Source organism: Narcine bancroftii, chromosome 10 (genome assembly GCF_036971445.1).
Source record: "Narcine bancroftii isolate sNarBan1 chromosome 10, sNarBan1.hap1, whole genome shotgun sequence".
NCBI classification, from domain to species: domain Eukaryota; kingdom Metazoa; phylum Chordata; class Chondrichthyes; order Torpediniformes; family Narcinidae; genus Narcine; species Narcine bancroftii.
The window spans coordinates 13,770,566-13,788,319 of record NC_091478.1 but is presented as its reverse complement, the minus strand read 5'-3'; positions in this window follow the sequence as shown (position 1 = coordinate 13,788,319).

The following is a 17,754-nucleotide window of genomic DNA, read 5'->3' as shown; positions in this document are numbered from 1 at the left end:
TGCATAGAATCTGTAACTTCTGCTGGCTGCCTGCAGTAGCATTATACCAGCTTTGACAATGTGAAATGATTGATTCCATTAAGTCAATGTAAATATTTGATATTACGTGAGAAAAAAAATAAACATCTAGAATAAGCCCAAAACCTATTGCTTAACCAGAAATATTTTGTAATATGTATATTGGCTCGTGAGTCTTCATCTCGTGGAATAATACCAGAAAATATCTTGCAGAAAAATACTGACCCACATACAGAATCCACCACAGGCAATGGGATTCATTTTGCATTTTGGCTCCCTTGTCCATACAAGTATTTTGATTCCGACAGCATTGACTCTGTTTTTTCAAGAAAAGCCAGAATCTCTTCCCATTCACCTCAATTCCCTCTGCTGATTCTCTCAGCTGAATGACTGAATCAGCATTCTTGGTCTTCGTAAAATAGTTACGGTAGGAAGTACGAATTTTTTTTAAAAAACCTTCTTCAATCTTACTGCCTGAGCACCGAACAGTTTAAAAAAAAAAACAGGCAAGAAATAATAAATTTCCATGTTTAATTTGAAATTATATTTACTTATAAAATGACCGCCTTACTTGACATCTTACTTAAAGCTTATCAATTGTTGAAATTCATAGTCCAAGAAGGCTCTAATTCTGGTTGCCACTGTCAGTGATACGCTGACTAAGAGACTGCCACCAGACTTGGTTCGTTCCCTGTATGGATGCCCTTCCAAGACAAATATTGTCTGAAGACCTTAGAATTCATCCTCAGCTAACGTTGGACAGCGCTACCAGATCAGATGCCGGTCTAAAACGCACCCAGTCGTCAGGTAAGTAGCAGTTCACGGATCACCCACCTGCAGAGGGGCTAAGAGGCAACAGTATACAACGGGGTAGATTTCAGCCCTGCTTGTTCACATGAAAGGAAATAAGGGTCAAGCAAATGAAATTGGCGGATATCACAAATTTAGAACTTCATTCCAACGTGTCTCCAAATTCTGGTTTTAATGGGGAGCTTTGCATGTTGTGAGACTAGGTCGTTTAAAGGAGATTTTCACCAAAATTTGAAAGCATTTCTGCTGCACAGGCTCCCTGCAATTTAAGAAAGTTAATATTCAAAAGGCCCGTGATTGGGCAACTCCCTGTGGAGTCAATAACAGATCAGGAGTCCCTCAATCAATGGTCCCAGGTCCTTTCTTGGTTTGCTTGGATTGGAGGCTCGCATGTCAATGCTTCTATTTTCTAAGGAGTCTGAGGAGAATTGGCATGTTGTTGGATACGCTCTCAAACTTCGACAGATGCACTGTGGGAAGTATAATGACTGGCGACACCACAGCTTGGTTTGGCAAGTACAAAGAAACACAAAAGACTGTAGAAGGTAACAAACATCGCCAGTTCCATCTCAGCCTCTGGCCTCCCATCCACTGCAGACAGCTAAGTGAGGCGCTACATCAAGAAGGCAGCCAATATCATCAAAGACCCCAATCACAACTTCTTCTCATTGCTACCCTTGGGCAGAAGGTACAGAAGACTGAAATCCAGCAGCTCTAGGTTCAAGAACAGTTTTGTTCCAATGGCTATCAGAATCTGGAACCTCCCCCAGGTAGACTGCTACTTACCTGATGACTGGGTGGGTTTTAGACCGGCATCTGATCTGGTAGCGCTGTCCAATGTTGCAAGTCATGTTTTGCACTAGGATTACTGTGAATAGTTACGATACCTTCCTTGTCTCTTTTAATTTATTTAGTTCACTATTCATTAAAAGTACCTGCTCAGCTGCAAATAAGAATTTGGGGCATTTGTACATTAAACATTGTGTAGATCAAAACTCAATACCAATGTACAGATGCACCAAAATTCTTCCTTTCTGCAGCCACACAGAAGATACCTTACAAGGTATCACTGGAAAGATATTCTGTGCCTAACAGTTAGCAGCACAGATATATACAAGGCAGGTGATCAATAGGAAGTTTTCCAGACCTTGCAGATACATTAAGCTGCTGTTGCCAGAAGGAACAGGCACTTGAATTCACATCTGTACCTGGTTTTCAATAGCTAGTGGCTGTGATCACCTCCTTGAACCTTTTTACCATGTGTTGCTTCCTGGCTCATAATTACATTTCCCAGTCTGAATGCCCCCAGTCCTTTTAACAAGAGGCAAACAGCATGTTGCTGCAGAAGAACCTGTAAAGGCAAGGCTGTGGAATGTGTATTCATGTCTGTATGCCTTCCTTTACTGTGCATCAGTAAATGCTTCCCATGTAACATAAGGACCCCAAAACTGAGCCTCAAGGCTGATCCTTGGAGATTTTGCTGAGAGGTGGGACGGCAGAGCACAGAAGACAAGTGACTCATTGATTTTCTTCGCAAAATTTCTTGGAAAGGAAAACAACCAAGAAAAGGAATACAATCTCTCTTTAAGAGGTACTTTACTCTGGTTGATCTGTGAGATTTCCCAGAATTGGCAAATCTCTGGCCACACCATCCAAAGTAACCCAGAACTGTTTTTGGCAGAAAAGACTCTTAAACTGAAAGGGAAATTTGCTGGACCCAAACTGGCCCAGAATTAAAATCAGAACATGACAGAAGGAGAAGAAGACAAAACATTACAGAAGGAGAAGAAGACGAAACATGACAGAAGGAGAAGAAGATGAAATGAACGGACCCAGTGTGTAAAAGTAGATGACACAATTTTCTTGTTTATTTTCATTGTGTGATGACATTGTTTAATGGGTTTAATGTATCATATATGTTGAACGTTGAGTGGGTGGTGGGGGGGGTGAAGGAGGGAGGGAAGGGAGGGGGGGAAAGGGGAGAAAATGACACTGTGTATATTCAAGAGGGAAATGTTTGTGTGTATTTTGGTCGGTATGGTTCATAGTGTGAAAAATTTCAAGAAATTTTTTTAAAATCAGAACCACTTTCCCCAAATAAACATGCAAATAGAACAGTTTCAGACATTGAATATCACTTATTAAAGGAAGTAATTTGACTTAGCAAATACATCATAGGCTATGTAAGCAAGCATAAAGTCATTGTGCCAACTAAGATCCCATTGATAGGTCGAGATATTCAGAGTTGACTCAGCCAAAGAAATCTTGGAGATATATGGTTTTCACCAGTGCAGTCAGGCTTAACTCGACCCATTGTGTTTGTTGGGTCTCCCTGACCCATCTTTAGCGAGCTTGCTCAGTGCTTAAACATCTGCATTTTGAGTTGTTTATTATCATGAAATTTGACATGAGTATGAGCTAACCAATTTAATGATTAACAAGCATGCAAGCACTACAAACTTAAAGTATAGAACAGCCAAGCCACAGCTGAAGAATTTTCTTTGGCTGATTGTTTAACTGTTGCTCTCTTCCAGATAAAGGATGCTCCCTGTGTCTTGGGTGGCAATAAAGATGGACAGCAGTTACAGGCATCGAGCCTACTGATGAGGGTGTAGGATCAGGGAAAATCCAACCACTGGAAGATGGCGCAAAGGCAGTAGGAGTAGCCCCTGCATGGACGGTTTGATAGGGTGAAGGGGGAAGAGGTGAGCAGGGCATTCTACTAAGCTAGAAAGGAAGAAGAAGGATGCAGCTTAAAAGGCCAGCATCAACTCAGATGGATAATGACTCACTGATGCAATTGTTTAGCAATTTGGTTTAGGCTGTCTCTGTGTTGTGGCAAGGGCAAGCACTGACAGATTAGAGAGATTCAGATACAACCCCAGGTCTGGCATGAAAATCAGCCAAACAAGAAAGCTAGTTCATTGGTTACAAGAACCAACTGCATGTTTTGATAATCTTGCAACCAGCCAGAAAAAAACTGCCTTGGTAAATTCCCTGTCACTCAAGTGTGGTGACCGCACACCTCGAAGTGAATGAGATCATCCTTATGCCCACGATTTACTTTATATGTTGGCATACGTCAACTGGTGTGTAAGAGGACCCCCAGAATTTCCACAATATCTAGGTTTTGAGATAGACTTGCTGTATAAGACTATTCCAAGTCCGGCACTTACCATTGAGAGCTAACTGCCCCAATAGCCCTTTACCAACCATCCCACTGACCAGTGGAGTGATGCTGTCACAATGTTTCAAAAGCAAATTATCCAGTACATTGCATTAGCATATTTTAAAATAAATCACCATCGGCTGTTTAAAGCCTGTACAGAGCCAACGGCAGTTGGACCAGACGGATGGACCCCGTGGGGGAGCGCTGAGACTTCGCTGTTCATCAGCTGTTGCAAATGGCAACTGGTGTATGCTGTAACTTCGTTTGCTGTGCTGTTATTTTAAGGTATGTTAGTCATGGATTAATTTAATAACTTTTACTTTTGCACTTTATTTTCTCTCTGCATTGCACAGTTTGTTTACATTTCTTTATTTGTTTACATGTGTGCATTGTGTAGTTTTCTTTTGCACTGCCAATAAGTGGTAATTCTGCCTGGCCAGCGGGAAAAGGAATATCAGGGTTGTATGTGATGTCATGTATGTGCTCTGACAATTAATCTGAAGTCTGGCAGATTTATAATACATTTTTGTTGTCTTAATATAACATTACTATAATCCATCTTCCCAAACATAAGTTTCAGTAGAAAAATATTTTGTGGCAGAACTATAGGAGTTATTATACAAGTATTTTATGCTGTTCTCCATCGCCATAGCGGACTCTCTAAACCACGGGCAGATTTTATACTTGGCTGTCATATAGTCAGGATAATGTGAACTATTTTGTAACCATGTAAGAATACACCCTTCTCACTGTAGTACACTCCTGTGGGGCGAATGCACATGTATACGAGTTTGTGTGAACAGTTTCCTGAGATGGTGGAAGGCATCTGTAAATAAAGTCTCTTCTGTTATTTGAATCTTCCATCCCTAAGCTATTGAAGAAGCCTCCCAAGTAACTTAAGAGACATAACATTGGCGTACAAAGCAACCCTGGTTTTTAAGGTTCAATACCGTCTTATACATCGACATGTTTGGTATATGTAACTACCTTCTGGGGAAATTGCCTTGCCTTTTTGAGAATTTGCTTTCTTTCTATTGCTTCCACCCTTTAAATCAATAAATGTTTTCTGAACAAATTGATCTGTTTCCTGTAGAATTTACTGCTTTTCATTTTGTGCCCCACCCACCCACCCACGTTGCTGTCAATAAATACTGGGAACAAAGAAAGTGCCAGATTACAAGCGGGCTACTGGAAATTCTGAGCAGATACTCCAGAAACCACCAGACATGCTGTGAAGTGTCAATTTCAGCCAGATACATCACCACTCTTGAGATTCTGCCAACCTACCACTGGTGTTATTGTAGGGAACAGAGAACCTCTGTGGAATTTCAGTTTCTATTCTGTGTCGGGAAGGGATGTCTAGTCAACCATATCCACCTGCATCTTCACAAAATGAAGAAGGTATGGACTGGGAGGGTTTACAACCCATGGAAAATAAATCAGCACAGCGATTCAAAAATAACCAATGGAAGCTTCGGCTAACTTAAGACAAAGGGGACTGTATAAAGCATTACACCTCCCTGTCAACCCCCCACCCAGTTAATCTCACTCTCAGTTCTGACAGGAAGCAGCACAGGTGCTGAAAGATTACACAGTCAGGAAAAGGATTAGAAAATCTCACAGCTGCATTCATTCTTCCTTGTCTTTGCGCTCATTTACTGTACACTTTTCACACTCTCTTCAGCCTGAGCCAAGCGATTGTTTCCCACGAGTACTCTCCCCACACCAACTACCCCCACCCCACGTGTTCTTTCAGTCCTCATAGATGGCCCGATTTTACTTCATTCCCAATTTCTAATTAACAGTTGTTTGCTCTTTTCAGATGCCAGCAGACCCGACGTGTGAATTCTGTTCTGTTACTTCTGGTCACATAATTGACTGAAGCATCAGAAAGTGGGTCCAAAGTGGGGGAAAACAGAAAATCTGCACAAAATGTATGCTTCAAAACTCCTTAATGAGGTTTGGATCATGTCCAGGAATGAAAACAAAAGCTCTGTGTCGGAACCAAAAGGTGTCTGTCTCTTTTCATTCAACAACAAATGCTGGAAACACTTTGCAGGTTATGTGACATCTGCGGAGAGAGAAATGGAGTTGCCATTTGAAGTTGGTGTGGCTTTTTTAAACCACAGACGCTGCCTGGCCTGCTGAATGTTTCTTGCCTATTTTTGTTTCACATTTCCAGCGGCTGCAGATTTTTAATTTCCCTTCATAAGTCCTCTACCCTTGTGGACCTGAATCATTCCAGTATTTAGTCTGGATAATCTTGGCAGAGAAATGGAATGAAATATGTGGGTCAGATACCTCTTTTCTCGTTACTACAATGGCATGCCGATTGTAGAGAGATTTGTTGTTTAAGGTTCCACTAAAGCAAATTACTTTGTTCTGAATGGTATCAAGCTTCTTGAATGTTGTTTGGAGCAGCATCATTCACCATCCATTACATTCCAGACTTGTGCCCCCAGTTCAAGTATTGTACCAGGGTTTGAATACATAATCAAGACTGCTTTTCTATTCTGCTCTCACATGACATTGAACTGATGCCCTCCTGCACCAGTAAACGTTAAAGTTCAAATGTCACTTCTCAAAAGAGGAGGGGACGGTCAATACTCCTCTCATTCAAGGCACTCAACTTGCGTGAAGAGTTATGAACCACTTGCACGTGATGAGACGGTTTATAAATCATTTCTGTTGATTAATTCTGGAATGTGTTAGCTTTTGGAATTCAGCCAATGCTGTTAGCACGCAGACAGTATATAATGCAAAATGAATTTACTCTACAATGGGCAATCGAAGTTAATAAGAAGTTTCAGATTTTTTCCCATCACATTCTCAACACAAAACTTGACACTGCAAATGTTTATCCTATGACATAATACTTCTTGTGCAATAAACGCCACCACTGAGCGACAGTTCCGCCAACACATTGACCAGCAGCCACGAGTGTTCACGTGGCCTGTGAGCATACAATAATCCTGCCAAGTGCTGTTCAAATCCTACCAAGGATGTTTCTAATGCAAAAAAGCTTTAAAAAAATTAAACAAGAAGTTATTCCAAGACCACCATCTTGCAAGCTAATTCTGCTCCGTGAAGATGTGCCTGATTCAAAAGGAACATTTTTCATTCATCTCACTGTCGGTCAGAGTGTGGGTGGAACATTCAAAATGTAGGTGGAATTGTGGCTCTGGGATTTATTGCACTACAGCCATTACATCATAACCAAAGCATCTTTGCTGTCACAAACGATGCTGAGTAGGTGAAATGAGGAAAATTTTTAACTTTTTATTTGCAATAGAACCTCCATTTTCCAGCACGTCTGGGGATCGCAGGTGCCACATATGTAAATTTTCTGGTTGATCGAGAAACGCTCCTACAAGGCCTAACTAATAAACCTACATTAAAATGTTTAAAAAAAAACAAAGATTGCAAAACGTAAAGTAATTTGAAAAATAAATCAGTATTGTAGTCCTTAATTATGTAAAGTTCAATTTAATCAGGTAACATAAAATTTAAATTCAAGCCCCAGTCGCAGGAGATGTTAACAGTGTTGCACTAGCTGCTACGCTAACCGTACCACAGTCATAATTAAACCACCCCCCTTCCCCCAGTTTACAGATAAAGCCTTCTAATGTACCAAATAAATATTCTTATCAGGCAGAGATACGGAGACACTTTGGGAGAGTCACTCCTACGGCGAGAGGCATCGGCCGGCTCTTCATCCAGGGCACTACCATTTTATTCAAACACAACTTTATTCGAACTTTATGCCAACAGCAGGGCACGACCAGGCCACTCCGATGGCTGAACGTTTCCCTGCATCGTCACCAAGGGGTTGTGTGTTGCTTCAGAGAACATTTACTTTTACAATTTTTAAATGTACTTAAAATCTTATTTATTCTTTTTTTTCTTATTTCTTTTCTTGGCGGGGGGTGGGGGGGTGGGGTGCTGCCGGTTGTAGGTTTCCAGATGATTGAATGTGGATTCTACTCGACTACTATTGCTGTGGTACAAATTACTCAATTTGCCACTGTGATAATTCTTTTATTGTAATAAAGAAACTCAACTATACTTTATTAGCTAAACCCTGTGGAGGCATCCATCTTGAATCCAGCCAAAGCTGCAACAAACTAGTCTCTAGCTCCCTCTAGTGGTCAGGAGGATTAATAACACTATAATTGCAGTCACCAGTGTGGTTTTTCCAATCAGAATCCTCAGTGCTCAGTGCCATTCTCTCATCGTAAATGTCAGATTATAATCATTAAAGTAAAAAGAAATCTGATGTTGGGCCTTGATCCAAAATATCAACTTATTCCTTTTGCTTCCACAAACTCTGGTCGTGTAGGGTGCTGGCTGCTGGCAACTGCAGTCAAGGGACTCACACCAGGCTGTGGACTCCTGAGACTGAATCGAGACTGGCTGAAGGGGTACCAGAACTGAGCTGAGAGGGGTGTTGGAGGCTTCCTGATCATGTCAGAGGTGTGTATCTGGAGCTCGAGTTACCAATGATTTGGACTAAAGGCTGGGTGGCTACAGGAATGCTTGAGGTGAAACCTCAGTGGATCAGGGGTGGGGGGTGGGGGGGGGGATATCTCTTTTTTTGCTTCTCTTTCTCTGGCTGTAAGAGGCACTAGGCAATTTTTGCTGATACCTGAATCTTTGTCTGCCTCAGAGTCAACTAAAGGAAATTTCATGTAATATTACATTTTCTGTTTTATTACATGACAATAAAAGAATCTTGAATCTTAACCCACTGTGTTCTTGCAACATCCTGATATTTATCCCACATTTCAGTATCTATGGTCCCTTTTCTCCTCAAAGTAAAAAGGTGTCCCTGAAAAATTCCAATGGACAATCCAGCTTTGAGATTCTCATGCATATTGAACAACATTTTTTATATCAGTCACATAAGTAAGATAATTCCCAAAGTGTTAAAAAAAATTTACACACAAATTTAAATTAAGTTTGCTGAGAACGATTCTCATCAGATATGCCTGGGTATCATTAGCCCAGATGTATCTGGGCCTATTGTATAAGAACTGAGTGCCAGGCAAGCCCCAGCGAGAGGGAAGCTTCCAGGAAATTTCCGTTATCCTCCCCACCAATGCCCAAAGGCATCAACATTAGCATCCAAGTCCCTGATCTTGCTTCCAACTCCTGTGTCAATCATTGACCCTTCGGTCCTCCCGACTCCCAAAGTTCCTGTAGTACTGGTCTCCATCAATCTTCACCCTCATGTCATTTATCTGATTGCAGTTCCCAACCACAGGCCATTAGCTTCCTGGCTCCTGTCTTTTCCATCAGATTTCCACCCTGGCACCTGCAGTCCTCGTTCTCACTATCGACCACGCCCATTTGATCCCTTTCCACTAGGCCCCAATCGGTTTCAGTTGACAAAACATCCCCACCACCCTTCCGGCTGTTCCACTCCCATCCCTCCAGTCGCAGGCTCCAATCAGTGTAGACCCATCCCAGCCTTGATGACAGGGACTCAGACCATCTACATTACTCTTTCTTTCTCACCACATCTTTGCCCAAAAGCCCTCATTGGGATTACAATAGACTGTCTGCCCTTCTTCCCCAAACAATACCCATCTCTTCCACCTTCCCAAGTCACTTGAAACCTCTCTCCTGGAACTGAGAGCTCATTTCTACTCCTGAAATTTGCAACGTGGGACTCACAGCCTTGATGCCCCCATCCCATGCAGTCATTGGATGAACAAAGAGTGAAGCAGCATTTTATGGAGGTAGGCTGAAGAAGGATTCTATGCTCAAACCCTGATCCATCATGATGGCCCTTGCAGTCCAAGCTGAAACTCCTTTAGCAGCAATCATGAGGTAGCAGGAAGAAATGAATGAGAACAATGCCCAGAGCAGGGAGAGTAAGGAACATGACTGGACGTCCTCTGCATTATTAGAGAAACGTGGTCCGGCTGGGCACTGCTGTCAGTCAAGGCAAACTTCAGCCCAATTCTAAACTGCACCTACTGAACCGCGCACAGTTCATGTCAGACGAGAATCTGCGTTCCATAATACTCAATGAACATTGTTATAATCCACTAGATACCAGTTTAGTAACCCATTTTGAACTTCACACTAAATTTCACTCATACAATAGAACTCATAACTGTCATAATATGTTAAATGTGTACCAATAAATTAAACCACAATACTTCTTTGACAAGGAACGCAGATTTTTAAAACAACGTTCCAATCTGATTTGGCACTTCTAAGTATTAGTGCAACTAATAAGTTATTAGTGAATGATGTGCCCAAAAGTACGTTGCTTTTGAACGTTAAATGTGAACTCGGGATGAAATTAATGGCAAGATTTACTCCATGGGGCTAACTCTTACTGCCTTATAGATTATTAATAGAGTCATTATTAATAATGGCCTGAATATGCCACAAGTCATAGGTCATCCATACTGCTATCGCTGCTAAGAAACACCACCCTCTGACAATAAATGAACACAACAAGAACCTGGAAGACGCAGACCACCCCTTCCATCTTGGGAGCCACCTCCCAGGGAAGATGATAACATTCATTACGACCTTCCAAACATCAGCACATCCTCCGCTCATGGATTTGAATATCAAACCTGGCATAAAACTGGCAAGCATTGATCCCATCTATTTTCTTCTAGACAATCTGCAATGGGTAATTCATAGCACCGGAATGATATCACCGGTGGTCGCTCTGCAAAAACCATCCAAATTCATTGGAAGGATAAGCTAAACAATGCTGGTGGCCTCTTCCAGCCAACACTGGTTGGAATATTGGCCATGGTTAAATTGTTGTCAGAGTTTCAGCAAGTGATGGAATTTGGGGGAGTTGATGAGAATGTGGGGAGAGTCAAATGGAATTAGTGCTGCTTCCACGCAACATATCTTTATAACATAACAACATTTAAGAGCCACCTTGACATTGAATTAATGCAGGTAAGTGGGAGTAGTATAGGTAGGCATGCTATTCAGTATCGATATATACATGGATGGGAGAGGTCTGAGGGTTATGGAATGAGAGTAGGTCAGTGAGAATAGCGAGATGATAGTCAGTGCAGATTAGAGGGGCCAAATGGCTTGTTTTATTGTGCTGTAGCATTCGATGGATACAGATGTTCGATTTCATGCTGTACAACTCAATGACTCTATCTGCAGCACCGAGAATCTGGTTATTTGACTCTTTTGGAAAGACGGTGTCATTCATATTGAGATTATCCATGGGCTGGACTGGAATTTCTGGTCAATAGTTTCTTTTCTAAAAAATAATTAAATGTAATTCTATAGAAGTTGGCTTGAGAAGAATACTGCATTCTTACTAATTGTGACCTCTCCCACCTTTCAGGGAGTTGAAGATGAAGTCCGAAACAACCTGCCCGGTTAAAGAAAGAGATGATCCAATTGACAGTGGAAAAGATGCAAGAACGAGCTCAAAGCATTCCTGAAAACATGCAACATCCTCACCAATTCTGGGATGCCTGAGCCTAATGGGCACCCAAACAAGCTTATCAGATGGTACAGGGAACTTCAAATTCATACATAGGCAAACACATAGAGACAATTCATACATAGTAGAAGAACCACGCCACTTCACAAAAGGTGCAACAGGAATTGTGTGGGCCAGTTTACATTCAGCAAATTCCAAACAAAGAGCAACATGAATACGAGAAGAAAATCCATGTCAGTGATGCTGACTGAGGTTTAAATATTAGCCGTCTTGCGCCCAGACCCTACAACTAAGGGATTTTAAAATAAAGCACCATCGACTCCTTTAACAGGCCACTTAATGTCGTACGGCGCCATCGGTAGTTAGACTGGGCTGTAGTACCCTGTGGAGGAGCGCTGTGTCGTTCCTAAGAATCCAGGCTAAAGTGGTCAAAACTGTGTTGAATTGAAAACGTCTCACCTGCTTCATGAAATCAAAATCAGCGAAACCCCAAATAAAATGTTGTTTTTGACATACGGCTGCTTTGTGAGTCTGTGGATTAGAGAAACGCTTAAATTTTGCTTAATATATTTTAAAATGTGTGTATTTCAATGACGTTAATGAAAAATTAGTAAGAGCTTGTATCAATAATTGCAGGAGGATACTTCAGTCCTTCCCATTGCTTGTTTTCATTAAAGCATTCATTTTGTAATTGAACCTCAACCTCTAATTGCCGCAGCAGATGTCTCATTGATTGCTGACAATTAGACTTTGCACAAATATATATTGTGAATACAGTTCAAGAAATAAATATGTCATAGGTCAAACAATATACATTTAAAACCCCTTCAAGGCTCCTCTGAAACAGAATGCTTTGTTTTATTTGTTTCTCAGCTGTTAAAGGTGGCATTTTATGTACTTGAATTAATGTCAATATTGTACTTTTAATATTGTAGGGTTTACAATTAACATTACTTGGCAACTCTGCCATTGCAGCAACTCCTGCAGCGACGCTGCTGGTGTGAACCCGCGAGAGCAGGGATAAGTGACACAGCGCTCCTCCGCAGGGTTCTACAGCCCCGTCTAACTACCAACGGCTCCGCATGGCATTAAATGGCCTGTGAAAGGAGCCGAGCATGTTTTATTTTAAAATACCATGGCTGTAGGCCAGTAATTGTCAACCTTTATCTTTCCACTCACATCCCACTTTAAGTAATCCCTAGGCCATCGATGCTCTGCGATTAGTAAGGAATTGCTTAAGGTGGGATGTGAGTGGGAAAGGAAGGTTAAGAATCACTGTTCTAGACCCAATTTTGCGACTGAAATATTTTGCTTGAGAAAAATTGTCATTGGCCCATTTCCTTTGGAGTTGTGAAACCGTGCGCATAACGAGTTAATTAGATACGATTAAAACAGTGGTTTTCAACCTTTTTTCTTTCCACCCACCTACCACCTTACTAATCACAGAGCACCTATGGCATAGGGAACACTTGTAGTGTAAAGAAAAAAGTCGAGAACCACTGCTGTAGGGTCTAGGCACAAGATGGAGTGCCTGTGTTCAACAATGGCCTCCAGGGGTTACAGACTCCAGGGAAGCAGAGGACTGGTCTAGGGCACCAAAAAACAGGGAAGCTTCCCCCAAATTTGAGAAGGAGTAGAGAAGATGGCCCATGGAACAGTGACCATGGCAGCAGACCGTTGAGGGGCTCTATGGCTGAAGAGCACCCAGGTGGCAGGCGATTGCCGACCCTGGACGAGGAACCCATGCAGGCTAATTGCAGTCAAAAGACTGACACCGGACTGGAGACTTGCTTGAGATTGGCTGAAGGAGTACCAGGTTTCAGAAGAAGAATGCAAGGGAGTGCTAAGGGCAAGAAGGTACCCCGAGGGGCCTCGGGTGCTGAAGGTTTCCTGATCGTGTCGGAGGTTTAGATCTGGAGCTCAGTTGGCCAATGGTTTGGACTGAAGGCTGTGAGGCTGGAGGAGTGCTGGAGGTGAATCCATGGACACTCGGTGACACTGAAGGGACTTTCTTTCACATCTCTTTTTCTGACTGTAACGGGCACTGGGCAATTTCTACTGATGGCATATTAAATACAATTTAGTCTCCTTATGACAGACTAAATGCAATTTCATGTAATATTACATCTGTGTTTTTACACGACAATGTAAGAATCTTGAATCTTATTAGATTGAACATTTTTTTTAAAACTGCATGTAGTAATGACGATTCTCTTTCATGCATTAATTATTTTACTCTGTTGATAGGCCTGTTTCAATGCGGCTGTATTCTGTGGTTCTATACAATGTCACCATTAGACATGCAAAGTTTCACATGGGCAACCAGTCAGCACCTTGTCCCCAATGACCTCCCTAGCCTTTTCACAATGTTATCTGGAAGTTAGTTCAGTTCCTAACTCAAGATAATTATCTAATATCTCCATTATAAGCAGGTCTCGAGAGCAAATGAGGGAAATTAAGCAATCACACCTTGCACATGAAGCCCAGAGAAACAAGTGGTACTCTTGTTTCTGTAAACTTAGGGCACCTTGGCTTCTCATGAAAAGTCAACGAGCGGAGCAAACTACTTTTAAATAGCCTTCTGTGCTGCAGATAGGGAAGGTAGTTGGCAACCTCTGTGATCCCCAAGTGAGGACATGCAAATGCTGACCCAGACTCCTTTCAATGTCTTGTCACATTGACTGCAGTATAAAAATCAACCCCTCTACAACTAATTACATGGGTCCACTGATGAAGAAAGCTATCACATGGATCTAGATTCTAACCCAAGATCCAAAGCATGTGAAAGTCCAACAACCCCAACCATCTCTTCCAATTAGTCCTTCCCAGATTAAGTTCAAATTGCCTGGAGTGATATCCTGTTCAGTATCATTTACCTTCAAACACGGCTAGCATAGCGGTTAGCACAACGTTGTTAGAGCACCAGTATCCTGGACTTGTATCTGGCACCGTCTGTAAGGAGTTTGTACATTCTCCCCTTGTCTGCATGGGTTTCTTCCAGGTGCTCCGGTTTCCACCCTGTGATATTACAGATTCTATCACCAATGTGTCTATGTACAGATGGTAATGTAGGATGACTGTGATTGGCTGAGAGCGTAGCCACACCTACTGACAGGTCTTAAAGGATTGCTCCTAGTCAGACAACGTCATTCTGGACTGGTTGACCTACTTGTGATATGCTCCAGTCTTTTAGTTAATAAAAGCCTTGGTTTGAATCAACAAATCTTTGGTTCTTTCGACGCGCTCTACACACCCACTGTTCTAAACATACCGTGGGTGTAGGTTAATTGGGTGTAATTGGATGGCACGGACTCGTGGGCTGGAAGGGCCTCTAACCGTGCTGTATGTCTAAAAATTAATATTTAAAAATTACTTCCTTTTAACTTAATCATCTTTTACCAATAGATCATTTACTGAATCCCACAGCACTGCTATCTCACAGATCCATCAGCCCAGCTTCAATCCTAATCTCTGGATCCCGGCATCAGGAGTCTCTGTAACTGTGTGGGTCTTGCCCAGGATGCAACAGTTTCCTCCGACATCCCAAAGGTGTGCTGAGTTTCATGTTAATTGGCTACCATAAATGATCTCAACTGCAGGAGGGTCATAGGCACGTCAGGCTGGAGTTGATGGACATTACGGTGATTTCAGTTTTGGGGTTGGCTGAGGCATCCCCGAGTGGTTTAAGTACCATTGATGGTAGAATAGGGATACAAGTGGGGAGTGGGATTTATAGGAGTGTTCCAAGAGTTAGCAGAAACTTATTGGGCAAACTAGTCTTGTTTACACCATAAGGAAAGATATCTGATTGTTATGAAGTTCTTTCACAATTGTAAACCCAAGTATCTCTACACAAAATTGTCAATTGCCAAAGGTTACAATAATTGTAGATTCATTTTCTAAACACACTTACTGTTCTGTTTAACCCATATAGTTGCATGATCTTAGCTAAACTATGCACAAGGTTCTTATTTCTTCAGTATTTAAATCTGGTAAATGCAGTATATTATCTTTGTCTTAGATTACACACTCTGCAAGTTGAGACTTGTGTGAAAAAAACTATTAACTAAAATTGTTCCATAATCCATCTTTTGGATTATACGTAGGAATCTGGAGAGGTTTCTCCTCTTACGGAAAGGCTGGACTTTCAATAAGGGAAGAAATGAGAAAAGACAGAGAAACATTCTTTTTAAGATTAAACTGTGAAGCTCCTTTATACATATTTATGTATAAGTAAAAGAAATTAGTTACAGAACATTAACTTCTGACCTGCTGAAACCAATTTAAAAACACAGCAGAAATCCATATGCTCGAAGTTAAGAGTTATTTTGTACTGGCTGTGCAAATGTAAAACTCATGAGCAGCTGATAAAGTGGGGATTTAGATAAGCTACTCAGAATGCTTGGGGTGACACTGTGCAATGGCTCAATGGTATAGTAATATCATAAATGTTAAGTATTGTGATTTGTTGGGTGGAGATGTGAAAATAACCATCTTACACTGTATTTACTTTAATGAAAAAACAGACCATTCCAGGGCCACAGGTTTACAGTGATTTAAAAAAGTCAAATTCACTTTTTATTACTTGGGATCCTAAGATTTTTATGAGATGCTTTGGACCAGTTGCATTTTGCAATTCAATGCTTATAATCAGGTGCACTGATTTATGGTGATTGAATAAGTCAAACATTGCTTTAATTAAATGGTATTTCTTGAAATTGTGCCCGTTTAGAGAGTTGCATTTCTCGATTCCAACTTTCCTCTCACCCCCCACCCCGCCCCCCCCAACCCCACCCCACCACCTGCCTCGTGTGAAAACCTGAAACTGGGGATGCGAGTCAACAGGTAACCTGGGGGCAGTGGAGAAGAAAAACAAGACCGGGAGAAAGTCGGAACGGTTCTTTGGTAGAAAGGTCAGGGGATTGCAGGCGATAAGAAAAGGCCAGAGTAGATCGCCTGTCATCACACTGAATGCTCGGCCAGGCTTGAGAGGACATCCAAGGCTGGGACATTCAGCAGGTCACGCAGTATCAGAAAGAGAAGGGCTGTGACAGCTTCAGGTTGAGACCTTTTGTCAAAAGAAACAGGAGACAAAAATTGCAGGAAAATGTCAAGGAGAAATAACAAATGCAGACAGCCAGAAAGAAAGAGTGAAATAAATTTGACTCAGTTTTTTTTTCTATTAGTGTAGCCTGGCCAATTGGGCATGCCCCACAGCCTTGCTGTTAGCAATTCAGAAACAGTGTCTGATTCTACCGGCCACTAATTCCAATAAAGCCACATTGGTCTCACCCAACCAGAGATATTCTATTTGTTTTACCATGTCACCCCACCTTTTCTGATCATGAAAACGAACTCATTTTCTCCCTTTTCCAGTTAAGATTAAGGGTCTTGAACTTGAAACATTAACCCTGCATCTCTTTCCAGAAGTACTATCTGAAGCAATGTGTGTTTCTAGTATTTTCTACTTTTATTAGAGGTATCCAGTAGTGCAGTTTGCATACATTAGAGGCAGAACTCCTGGATTCCTAGACTTGTAAAGCTGTTTTGGACTGGTTAGTTTTGGCAGTTGTTGGGCAGCACAGTCATTTGGGCGGCACTCGGTTCTCAAAGCAGTTAGCACAACGCTATTACGGCGCCTGGGGCTCGGGTTTGAATCTGGCATTGACTGTAAGATCTTTGTATGTTCTCCCTGTGTCTGCGTGGGTTTCCTCCGGCTGCTCCAGATTCCTTCTACCCTTCAAAACATAAGGGGGATTGTCAGTTAATTGGGGTATTTCAGCAGCTAGAGTTCATGGGCCGGAAGGGCCTGTAACTATGCAGTGTGTCTAAATTTTGTTTAATATATATAGATATATATATATCTTTTTTTTTAAATGCATCAGTGCATCAGGCACTCCTCTGGAGATCCACTGATCTCTCCAGAGGAGTGCATGAGATGGAACAGTCCAAATGTTATTATCATGTGTTGATTCAGGAAACCACTCTGAGATGGCTCAGCAGGAAGAAATATCACTTTGTCAAAGTCCAAATAGTGTGTCAAACCATCAGAAGATCCTATGTACCACTACCCAAAACAAAGGAAGTTCCCATGATGCTCTCATCCTGCTGTTGTCTCTCTTTCAGGAAAACAATCAGGGTCAGGAATTGCTTGAGGAGAAATTGTTAAAGTTAGTTGCACTGTAATAAAACAAACAGCAAGACAGAGCAGAACCAATTAAGCGTACAACAGTTTCTTTATTCAACTTGGGGCTCCAAGAAAGAGTTCAGAAACTTATTCTCTACACTGAGCCCCACTCAAAGAATACAGTGT